Genomic DNA, 12954 nt, shown 5'->3' on the forward strand with positions numbered 1-12954 from the left:
GGGTTGCTCTATTTTTCACCCATTTTCCCTCTGATTCTGTACCCTCCTCCTAGCTTCCCTCAGATGAGCACATGTATACACCATATGTGGGGTCAAGAACATAGTCATCTAAAAACGATGTGATAAATTAAGAGGAGGTCCTTTGTTTCTTGAGTCCTGTTTACTTTGTCATATCTCGTTGCATGCGAGGATTACAGGTGTAAGTCACTGGTCCAGCTTATAATGCTTATGAGTAAGCTTTTCACACCTCCATTTCCTTACTGTGAAAATCCTGTCTGTATTCTATATACCACCCAGAAGTTTCTGGAATAAAGTATTCTCTGGGCATTATGACATTTGAGGAAATTAACCCTTTTTGTTAAAAGATAATTAAAAAAAAACTAGACACCAGTGGCTTGCACCTATAATCCTGGCTACTCAGAAAGCTGAAGTCTGAGGAGCATGGTTCAAAACCAGCTGGGGCAGGAAAGTCTGTGAGACTTATCTCTAGTTTACCACTGGAACTAGAGCTGTGGCTCAACTAATAGAGTATTAGTCTTGAATAAGGAAACTCAGAGATAGCACCCAAGCCCAGTAGTCAAGCCCCAGGGAGAAAAAAACAACAACAGATAATCAACAATGGAGGTGCCATTTAAATAATGGAAATTTCTGGGGTTATTTAAATCTTCAGACCAGCATCTAACATCACCCAGTACATGTTTGTACAAATTGCTGAAGTGTTTTAAATCATTACAAAATAAAGTGTTTTAGAGAAATTCCTTATACAAGATTTTCTATGACTAGAAAATAACCTTTTTACTTGACTTTGAAGCTCGTTTAGAACCCCTGTGTGTTTTAATTTTCAAGCTACATCTAAGTATTTATTATTTATGTTTTATTTTAATACAGCAGAGAAACACATCCCACTGTGTAGAAGGCCATTAATGAAATGTGCTTCTAGGGCTTCAGAAAAAAATAAATTGTTGTGTGATTATTTCTTCCATAAGAACATGACCACACAGAAGTTCTTTCAGCTTTACTTTAATGTCACTTGGATATAATGTCGGAGATGGCAAACGGCAATAAGGAAAATAGCATACAAAGGAAGACCTTTATGAAAAATCTACCCATTGAAATAAGATAGTAAATCCCTCTTCAAGTCCCATACAAATTTGAATCTCTCAAAAATGGGAGCTTACTCAAGGCAGAGGTAAGTTTTGCTTCCAGGTCACAAACAGCAGTTCCTCCTCCTGGGCTCCATTTTCCTGGCTAACCAGGGACAATGAAATTAATCTTATGAAGTAGGACTTTCCCACGAAAGATATCAAGAGAACCTAGACATAAAAATCCCAATTAAAGAACATTTCTGCTTCTCTCAAACGGAGCAATTGTATTTTCTGAATCCTCACATCATACCACATAAGGTTAAAATTTTAAATGTTTATACATGATACTTCCTTCTAGTGATAAGCATCTGGAAACTTCTGCCCCCTAACTTATTTATTTATTTATTTAGCCACTACTGGGGTTTGAACTCAGGGCCTTATACTCTCCTTTAATATTTTCCCTCAAGGCTATCACTCTACCAGTTGAGCCATACCTATACTTCTTGCTCTTTGATGATTAATTGGAGATAAGAGTCAAATGTGTCTGCCCTAACAACTTCCAACTAAGATCCTCAGATCTCAGCTAAGATTACAGGCTTCAGTCACCAGTTCTTGGCTTGCTCCCTAACTCTTTATTAAACAGACTTATTTTCATTCGAATCTCTGCACAAATAACATCTTTTCTGACCACCTACTCTTGAGCAACGTACTCCTGCTCATCACTCTTCATTTCATACCCCATTTTATTTTCTTTATAAAGTATGGCTACCTGCAATTATCAGGTATACATATTTTGTGTATTCATGGGGTTTATAAGCTGCTAATACACAAGCCTGCCTGTCCAGTTCTGTGGACTCACCAGATTCCCAACACACAGTAGACAAATGCATAGAAAGCAGCAGCTCAGACAAGGTCACAGTTGAACTTAAGCTTCTTCCTTAAGAGGCTTGCACTACAATTGGCTGAGGTTTGGGAGGAGGTTATGGGTACATCCTTGGAGGGCACTGGGTTCCAGGAAATGGGTAGGAATTAGCCAGGGGGTCAAGCTGGGGGAAGACACCCAGGTAGAAAGAAGAGCTCTTGAAAAGACATGGTTGCTCACCTGGAAAAAAAAACAAGTAACACATTCTCAGATTTGTAAAACTTTTTTGGTGTAACTGAAAGTTACACTTTCTGGTATACCAGAAAGTAAATAAAAGTTTAAAAAATAAGTGGGAAAGATGGAGAAAGAAGCTAAATATGGAGAGAGAGAAAAACTAAATATTTAGAGTGTAACTAAAAGATCCTTAAGTAAGAAGTAGTATAGAGGTAAAGATCATTCTGTAGTTTTTGAGTCAATCACACTTGGGTCTGCCTGGTCCAAGTTCCATTACATATAAATCATACAACCCAAGTCTGTGCCTCAGTTTCTTCACCTATAAAATGGTCATGACAGAATTTGCCTCATACCTAGCCCTGTGCTAGGCACTTGTAATTGTGCGATTGATCTTAGCTTTACTAATGATCACAGGGGACAGCATGAATACCTTATATTTAAGAATTTTCTAGTATATGTGAAGAGCAGACATAGATTTATATGATAAAAAACAGGCTAAAAAGATTTTCTTAAAATTTAATTGATGAACAATAAGTTGAATGTTAAGTACACAAGTTGATTAAAAAAAAAACATTTTTGAGAAATTGTAGAGAGCAATGGTAGAGAGTCAATTTGAAAGTAGATGTATGAAGCTGGGCAATGATGGCTTTTACCATTACTCAGGAGGCTGAAATCTGAGGATCACAATTCAAAGTCAGCTCAGTCAGGAAAGTTTGTGAGATTCTTATTTCCAATTAATCACCAAAAAGCTGGAAGTGGAGCTGTGGCTCAAGTGCTAACCGAGAGGGGGGGGGGAGGAAGCAACATGAAGAATTATGCTCAGGAACTGATTTCAAACTCCAATACTGGCATAAAAAATATGTATTGTGTATGTATGCCTGCATTATGTATCTAAGAATGGATGTATATTAGCCCTCTCCATCAGATGGCTGTAGTACCTCTTCAGCAGATGCAAGCCAAGAGCAGCAGCCCATTGAGTTGGGGGTCACTGGTCAAGACCCGCTAACAGGCACAATTCTGCACCTACATATGTAATTTGCAAATGATCCAGGCTCCTCCATCATCACAACATGAAATGACAGTCTCACCATATGGATATCAGAGCAAGAGGTAAAACTGAATTTTTTTGTCAAATCCTAGGTAATACTCAGCAAACCCACAGTATTATTGGTGACTGTCAAATAACGCAATTATATTGCAAACCAAGTTATACATACTTGTATATAATAAAGATGATCTCTCAAAAATGTGTGTGTGTGTGTGTGTGCACGTGAGCGCGCTGGTTCTGGGGTTTAAAACTCGGGCTAGGATACCTACTCAGCTTTTTACTCAAGATTGGCACTGTACCTTGAGCCATGCCTCCACATCTGGCTTTTTTTCTGGTTAACTGGAGATGAGAATCTCTTTGATTTGTCTGCCTGGCCTGGCCTGAGCTATCAGTGCATAGCACAAAATACATTATTTTTCCATGAAAAAAAGGAACGTACTCTTTAAACAAAGTGTGAATATTTAAGTAGAAAAAAATGTGTAATTAAAAATACATTGCATTATTTTCAACATTTTCCCACAGGTTAGTGACCAAACCAAGTGTGGTTTTTGCTAATCCATAAACTAGGGCATACAGTGGCAGTATGGGTGGCACTGGTCTCAAAAAGACTTGTGAAGAAGAGAACTAAAGAAATGTGGATGACTGACAGATACTAATAAGGTAGATTCATGCTGGGCACTGGTGATTCATACCTTAATCCTATCTATTCAGAAGGCTGAAATCTGAGCATCAAGGGCATGAAAGTCCATAAGACTCTTATCTTTAATTATCCAGGAAAAAGGTGGAAGTGTAAGTATGGCCCAAGTGGTAGAGTGCCAGCGTTGAGTGAAGGCTAAGAGATAGCACCCAGGCCCTGAGTTCAAGCCCCAGTACTCAACAACTCCTTTAAAGGAAGAAGCACTGGAGATGGAGAAGGAGTAAAGAGGTAGGGAGAGAACCTGAAAAAGATATCTTCAGAGAAAACTGTGTGTCATTAAATAAAAATGATACAAGCATTTCTGGAGTGCCTTAAATCTATCTGGTACTGTGCTGTCACAATGGCCTAGAGAGCAGCTACTTTTGCTGGTCACATTTTACTGTTGAGATGCTCACATTTTATCCAAATTAAGTAAAGATACCACAGTGCTAGTGAGTGCTCAAGCTGGAATCACATCTGACTCTAGAGCCCATTCAAGGGACAAATAAATCAGAGCATTGGTCAAAGGTGACAAGGCTTCAGAGATGTCCTTGGTATGTGGCCGTTGCAAATCTCAGGCTTGAGAGTCAGGCTGCAGTGTGAGGGAATGTGAGGAGACAAGATGCCCCATTGAAGTAGACAGGGCCTTGATACTGGGTATGGCATAGCTCTAGAGGGATGCCATCGGCATAGATGGAAGTATGAACTGCTCAAAGGGAGGGGTGGTGTGCAGCCTTCACTGCAAGTGTGCCGCAGTCTTGTGCGAAGGTTACAGGGGACACTGTGACACAGTCTTCTATATCGTCATCCCACAGCACTCACGAGGACTGGTTCTAGAACCCTCTCACAGAGATACCAAAACCAGCAGTATCTGTAATCCTACCTACTCAGAAGGCTGAGATCTGAGGATCGTGGTTTGAAGCCAGCCCAAGCAGGAAAGGCTGTGAGGCTCTTATCGCCAATTAATTAGCCAAAAGCTGGGAGTGGAGGTATGGCTCAAGTGGTGGAATGCAGCCTTGAGCACAAAAGCTTAGGGATAGTGTTGTTGTTTTTAATGTACTTTAATATACTGGGTGTTTTTTTGTTTCTTTTGTATGTTCTTCCCCCATGGTATAACCCCTGTTTTCACTGTATTTGATTCCAGTGCTCTGCATCTTGTATATACATTTTTCTAATTTGGAAAGGGGAAGGGAAATAACAAAATGCTGAAATAAGGATGTACAGGTCGACCCGTTTTAACAAGTGAGATGTACAAGACACTGTGTTGAAAATGAACTTTACAGCTTCAGTAGGTTGGGGGGAGAAGTTGGAGAGGTTGGGAGGGAAAGGATGGTAAGGGAAAAACAAAGGAGAGGGTAACAATGCTCAATAGGAAATACACTCATTACCTTACTCATGTAACTGTATCCCCTTTGTACAGTATCTTTACAATAAAAATATATAAGATAAACAATGCAATAATCACTTATTGAGCAAAGAGTATGACCTCATTTTATTAGGAAAATTATAATAATCATTTACTGGTGTGCTAGAAAATATTTAATTAATACAAAATTTAATGTGCTAGAAAATATTCTGAGTTTTAACTTCAAATGTTTGATGTAATTGTTCTGTGCACTTTTCATTTGGTTATTTCTTTATTTTAATAGATAATGAAAACAAGCTCAAACAAGCTATCTCTGTTTCTACATCTAGGATTTGAATTCAAGGCCCATACTGGACATTATGTTCTTTTTCCCTTTTGCCTTTTCTCTCTCTAATCTACTGAAGTTCATTTCAGGCCTTCTCTGTTCTCAGAGGCAGTAAGTCAAAGGTTACATTGTAATAAATTAATCATGTCTACATCCTCCAAAAAAGATGAGCTGGTAATCTGATATGCAGGCTCCTGGCATGCCAGGCTAGCTGCCAAGCTAAGAAGGGTGATCCGTTCCTTACACTACTGCTACACCTGTGAGACAGTGAGGCCTGACTCTTTCCTGAAGTGTCTGATTGGTGTGCTGGAGGAGGCACATGCTAACTGGGTTATTCACTTTAGGAAACATGCCTGTGAAATTTGACCATCTGGGCACCTGTCCAATAAGGCCTGACCCAAGAATTGAGTCAGCAGTGACAGAACTCATAATCTAGCTGCTGGTGTTCTCCAACTGTACCCACCTCCCTGTCAATGTGGAAGCTTTAACAAACAAACACAAGGCTTTGGAAAGACTTCTTGGTTTTTAAAAATTCAATTAGGTAGGAGTGGAGGAGGGGGGCGTGTATGTGTGTGGTGTCCACCAGTGTTGAGACTTGAAATTAGGGCCTGAGAGTTGTCCCTTAGCTTTTTCCTTCAAGGCTGGCACTCTACCACTCTTGAGCCATAGCTCTACTTCCAACATTTATTTCTGTAGTTAATTAGAGACAAAAGTTTCAAGGACTTTCCTACCTGGTCTGGCTTGGAACTAAGATCCTCACTGCTCAGCCTCCTAGGTAGCTGATTATAGGCATGAGCTACCAGTACCCAATTTCTCCTAGATTCTTGATTCTGCTCTGTTAAATATAACACAACTACTTATATATTTACTGATAATGCCACTATCTTCCTTGGTGAATACAGAAAAATATAACTTAAACTTGTGGAGTGATTATGGAACAATGTTCCTTCTTTCTTTCTTACTTTCTTTCTTTTTTTCTTTCTTTCTTTCTTTCTTTTTTGTCAGTCGTGGGCCTGAACTCTGGGCCTGGGCACTGTCCCTCAGCTCTTCAGCTCAAGGCTAGCGCTCTACCACTTGAGCCACAACACCACTTCCAGCTTTTTCTGTTTTTATGGTGTTGAGGAATCAAGCCCAGGGCCTCATGCATGCAAGGCAAGCAGTCTACCACTGAGCCACCTTCCCAGCCCGGAACAATGTTATTTCATTCAATCAACCAATCCAAAAAACTAGTGTCAACAAATGGTATTTTATGACCATCCTACAAGATTAGTGGCAAGGAAAATTTATTTGCTTACAGTGAGGGGAATATAATACTTAGGTAAAATTTTAGAAAATTTAATAGTTTTATTATTTTTTACATTATTTTTCCATTGAATAGCTCTCTAATTGTGAGATTCTCTCTATGGCGATGAATACCAGAAATGATGGCTGTGTTTTATGATACCAATTTTTGTAAGAAAGTCTATACCTTTTGAAATATTTGTCATGAGATACTATCAAATAATACAATAACTTAACAATTATGTAATGCCACTGAGAATCATTCTTTGTTTCTTGGGATGTTTTAGAAGGAACTCATTCTTGTGAACATATGAAAATTATAAAGTAAATGTGCCTGCTTCTCAACAAGTTCTTATTTCCTCATTTATTATCAATAAAAAAGAAAGAGATGCTACCATTTCTAAACTTCCTTCCCCTCTAGCACTGGGTGACTCCATGACCCCATAGTACAGGCAAGAGTGGGGTCAGGTCAGGAAGAAAGGCATTGTGGGCAAGGAGAAGAGACAAAGCAAACTATGGTAAACTATGAATTCCTGGACCTCCCAGCTTATATCATATCTGGATTTGTACAGGTGATCTGAGCAACAGTGAGACTAGTTTAAAGAATTATCATGCCAGCCAGGTGCCAGTGCCTCATGCCTGCAATCCTAGCTATTCAGGAGGCTGAGATCTAAGGCTCATGGTTCAAAGTTAGCCTGGGTAAGAAAGTTTGCAAGACTTCTATCCAATTAACCACAAAAAATGCTGGAAGTGGAATAGTGGCTCAAAGCAGTAGAGCACTAGCCTTGAGCAAAAAAAATGTTCAAGAACAGCACCCAGGCCCTGAGTTTAAGCCTCAGGACAAGAACAACAGAAAAAGAAAAAAAGATATGTCATACTGATCTCTCCTCTCCCATCCCACTGTATCCATTTAGTAACTAAGACATTGAGCTCTCCCAGAGGCAGTCCAGGTCTCTGTCACAAGATGTACTCTGACTAAGAATCTAAGTAATATGAATAAGGTGCAAATTAAATACTAAGTTACGTGTGGGTAAACTGTATCATAGAAATAGATGCAAGGCACTTGCAAAGTTCACATGAAAACAAAGCAAGTTCAGGCTTGAGGTGGGGAGAGCGTGACCAAGTGACGGCCAGGTGAACAAGGATGCTCAGGAAGGAAACTTGTATATTAAGAGGGAGCAGATGGAGAAGTGGTTGGAGCTTAGGTGGCTGTTGGTAGCTGGGGTGGACCTGGGATCAGCAAAGGGGCAGGAGGAGAAACCTGGAGGCAAATCACCAAGTGCTTTGTGATAGGCTGAGAAGTATCCATTTATTCTGATGGCAGTGGAAAACGTATTCAGCTTTGACTGTTCTGAAGAAATTGTTTCCACGACAGCAAAGGATTTTAATTTTTTTAATAATTTACTTTATTATTATAGAGGTGATATTCAGAGGGACTACAATTACATGAGTCAGTTAATGAGTACATTTCCTTTTTTTTCCTCTTTTTTTGCTGGTCGTGGGGTCTGAACTCTGGGCCTGGGCACTCTTCCTCTCAAGGCTAGTGCTCTACCACTTGAGCCACAGCACTACTTCTGGATTTTTCTGCTTATGTGGTGCTGAGGAATCGAACTCAAGGCCTCATGCATGCAAGGCAAGCACTCTACTACTGAGCCATCTTCCCAGCCCAGGATTTTAATTTTTGTGCTTGTCACGAGGCTTGAACTCAGGGCCTGAATACTGTCCCTTAGCCTTTCTTGCTCAAGGCTGATGCTCTACCTCACCTCCACTTCTTGTTTTTTGTTGGTTAATTGGAGATAAGAGGCTCACAGACTCTCCTGCCCTGGCTGGCTTTGAACCATGATCCTCAGATCTCAGCTTCCTGAGTAATTAAAATTATAGGTGTGAGCCATCAGCGTTCAGTGTAAAGATTACTTTTGTTTGTATATTTTGGATCAGTCATTATGTTGTGTATGTAGATTATGATTTTAAAAAATACATCTTTAAAAAGACTCTTGCCCTGGCTAGAACCAAAGAGAAGACTTAGCTGAAAAAGCATGCTAAGCATGGACAGCATTGTAATTCCCACATTGGGCTCCAGCGTCTGTGTCTAAAGAAAGGGTCCCAGCTGCTGTTTGGCAGTTAATCCATCTAGGCCTGGGCTTCTAGACACCTAGAGGCCAGATCATCTTGGGCAAACCAGATTGAGGTTACCAACTCCATCACTGCCTCAATGCATGATGGGTCCATGATCCTTCAACCCCAACACTGTGACAGCCTTTCTGTTTCCTGTGTCATTGTTTTGTAAGTGGTAATGGGTTATGAGATAATTGGCTGCGCAAGTAAGTATCTGATGAAATGTCACTGGTCTCATTGAAGTAATGTTCCTTCTACTTTAAATTCATGAATTTCTTGACATTCTTTTAAATGAAATGCTCAACTTCTCTAGCCATAAAAGAAATGCAAATCAAAACAGCATTGAGATTCCACCTCACTCCAGTTAGAATGGCTACAATCAAGAACTCTAATAACAACAGATGCTGGAGGGGATGTGGCTAAAAGGGAATCCAACTGCATTGTTGGTGGGAGTGTAAACTTGTTCAACCACTTTGGAAAGCAGTATGGAGATTCCTCCAAAGACTCCACATACAGCTCCCCTATGACCCAGCAATCCCTCTTTGGGGCATTTACTCAAATGATCACAAACAAGACCATACTAAAGCTACCGGCACAACTATGTTTATTGTAGTATTATTTACCATAGCTAAGATGGCCCTCAGTAGATGAATGGATCAAGAAAATGTGGTATATACACACAATGGAATTCTATGTTTCCATCAGAAAGAATGACATTGCCCCATTTGTTAGGAAATGGAAAGATTGGACAAAATTATATTAAGTGAAGCAAGCCAGGCCCAAAGAAACATAGGTCTCATGGTTTCCCTTATTTACAATAACTAAGTATAGGACAAGCAGAGAAGGCCAAAGCTATGTACATATGACCATATAAGATGAGGTTAAGTGAAATTTCTTGACATTTTTAGGATCATTTTTTGGGAATCATTTTAGGCCCTTTACATAGCAGTCAGAGAAACTATTTTTCAAAACAGATTTATTGAGATATAGTGTCTATTATAAAATCTACTCATTTCTTAATAGCCAAAAAGACAAAAGCAACTCAAGTAAGCAATGGGATATTATTCAGTCTTTAAAAAGAAGGGAATTGTGATACAGGTGGCAACATGGGTGAACCTTGAAGACAAGCCAGACAAGAAGACAAGTACTGTTTGATTCTACTCAGATGAAATATCCAGCATAATTTAAAAAATACTGGGCTGGGTGTGGTGGAGCATATTCAGGGGGGCAAATCCGTAAAGTTGAGGCTAGTCTAGACTGCAAAACCTTGTGAAGGAAGGTAGGAAGGAAGGAGAGAGAAAGAAAAAAGAGAAAGAGAGAGAAAAGAAGTAAGACAGAAAAGAGAGGGAGGGAGAAGGACAGAAGGAACAGAGGAAGAGAGGAAAGCAAAGGAAGGAAGAAAAGGAGGGGGGAAGGCGAAAAGTTAAGAAATGAAGTTTCAGTTAAAGTGGACATTTTCTTCTTCTTTTCTTTTCCCACAGTACTGGGATTTGAACTTGGTGCCTCAGCTTGTTAGTCAGTATTCTACTACTTGAGCCATGCCTCCAGACCAGGATGGATAATTTTATGTAATGTATTTTGCCACAATTTAAAAAATAATAAAAATATCCATCAGTTTTAACCATATAGTTCAGTGACTTCTGTAATATTTACAGTTGTGAAACCATTACCATAATCTATAACATTTTCATCATCCATTTCCCTGATTCCCCTCCCCCCCCACACACACATTGCAAAAAAAAAATAAAGTCCCAAGAGCAGTAGAAGTAGTTTCAACAGGCCATGGGTAATATTCCTCTAGGATTTCTCTCATAAACCCTTAGAAGGGTCCTTAGTTAGTCCAAGCCCTTAGATGAAAGAATTGAGATGCAGAGGGACTAAGTGTCATTGTGAAGGGCACACAACTAATTCCTGACAGAGCCAAGTCTTTGATTTCTTGTGAAGCTATTTTTCCCATAACAAAAATGCTGTGTCATTCACTTCCTTCCAACTGATGCTGACAACGGCTTCATGGTACAGAGAAGATGTTACCCTTCCCTGCTGTGGACAGCTGGACTCTTTTCTGCAGTTTCCCATCCCACCCTCCTGAGCTAGGAAGCAGAGAGCCAAGAGAAGACCGGAGAAAAATCTGCAACTGTGCTCAATAATGCTCCCTTCTGCCCTAGCTGTGTCAGAGAAGTTATAATGAGTTTTATTGAGAATAATGTCTCAGGCTCTCTTAAAAGAGGAATTGGAAACATGCTACATGAGGTAACTTTGTGAAACATGGGGCCTTTTGTAGAGATGGCAGTGATCAGTGGTAACAACATCATTACATTCCTGGACATAGGGCTGAGGGTCAGCAGCAGAGGATGGATGAGTTGTGTGCTTTAATACATCCATGTGGCTGGCTTATGCTTCTCACCTTGTTTACAATAGTATTTCAGTCCAGTAGAGCCAGGGCCTGGGCAATCACTGAGAAAAAAAAAATATCTGCGGTCAGGGGTAGAGTGGGAGGAGTCACATGTGACTACCTTCACAGTGTGTTCCAGTCTCCTTTCTGAACCCATCTGTTGACAGATGCATTTCAAACTACTCTGAATTCCATGAGGGTTGGTGGATGGGTAGGACCTCTGGATTCTAAATATGGAGAATGGAAAACTAACTAACAGAGACCATGGGGGTAGGGAGAATCATAGAATCACAGACTCAAAAGCATTGAAAGTCTTGAAGGCAAATCTTGGTGATACTGGGGCCCATTTTTTCCTCTGCCATTTGGACTCCTAAGGAATTTGATCAGTCCTTGGGGTGATGCAGGCCCCTAAGAGTGCCTGGCATTTCTTCAGCCAGGCCACTCAAGATGCAGGCATTCCAAATGCCCTGTGAGTGAGTTTCTCTGAGAGGAGATAAATCTGACTGGAGGAGAGGTTACTGTGGGGAGTGACAGAAGCTCTCAGACAATAGACTCCCTGACTGGAGACCAGGGAATGACTGGATCATTCATTTTTAGACTCCCAGTGCCTAGCAGAGTGCCTGGCACATTTGTTTGCTGAATGAGAGAATGACTAGGAACATTTCATGTCAAATGATGCATTGTTATTTACAAAGTAATTTATTTCCCATGCATGAACTCATACTCACAAGTGCCCCTACTTTACCCATGGAAGGTAGACGAGACTGTTTTACAGATGAGATCACGTAGCTGTTGGTTGGAGAGATAGTTTTCAGACCCAAATCCACTGACATTTTTATAAAGGTATCTTATTGAGCCTACCCTTCCTAAAGGAAGGGTAAATACAAATACAAATACAAATAAGCCACTTTAGGTGGCTGTGGCTTTTGCATCCTGATCCTAAAATCTGGCTACATATATTTTTTTTCACCTAAATCTCTCAATGATGGCATTATTTTCTGCTATTTTAAACTCAACTCAATTCCATTACCAGTTAAATACAATTTGAGGATTAAGCCAGTTACCAGGAGAATCCACATATAATTTGTAGTAGCTCTTTCCTGATACATGATAATACTTTTGTATCTAACACAGTTTTTCGTAATTTCAATTAAGTATATTGTAGCTTTTGTGACCCTGGGTCTTCAAGAGACACGTGTTCAAACATTCTCACTGCTTAATGAGATCCTTGTTCCTGCTGAACTTCTACCACCTTATTGGAAATCAATGGTTGTTTTCAGATCCTCATAAGGTAATGTTTGAGGAGACCTGGACGAAATCACTCTACGCCATGGTTTGAAATTGCAGGATGTGGAGAGCGTGCTGTAATTAAAATGAATGCTTCGGGTGCGAGACATGTTCTATTTTAACTCTGTGCATACTGCGCTTGAGGGAATTTCTCCATGCCCAATTATTTCCTCACTAACAACTGGCACGATCACAGCACTCACTCCTGGTAGCTAGCAAGCAGGTACCGGGATGGCCTAACTCTCGGGCTGCCGCTGGGCTAACGCCACTAAAAACAGAGTTC

The 12954-nt window shown here is 40.2% G+C and overlaps 1 long non-coding RNA gene across 1 annotated transcript in view; it reads right to left on the reverse strand.

Annotated features, from left to right (window-relative positions):
* LOC138814128 (uncharacterized) overlaps positions 1-12954 on the reverse strand; it is a 37015-nt gene that overhangs the window by 23138 nt on the left and 923 nt on the right. The gene's annotated exons all lie outside the window — the stretch shown is intronic.

This window comes from Dipodomys merriami, unplaced genomic scaffold (genome assembly GCF_024711535.1).
Source record: "Dipodomys merriami isolate MVZ:Mamm:240054 unplaced genomic scaffold, mDipMer1.0.p SCAF_6, whole genome shotgun sequence".
Taxonomy (NCBI): domain Eukaryota; kingdom Metazoa; phylum Chordata; class Mammalia; order Rodentia; family Heteromyidae; genus Dipodomys; species Dipodomys merriami.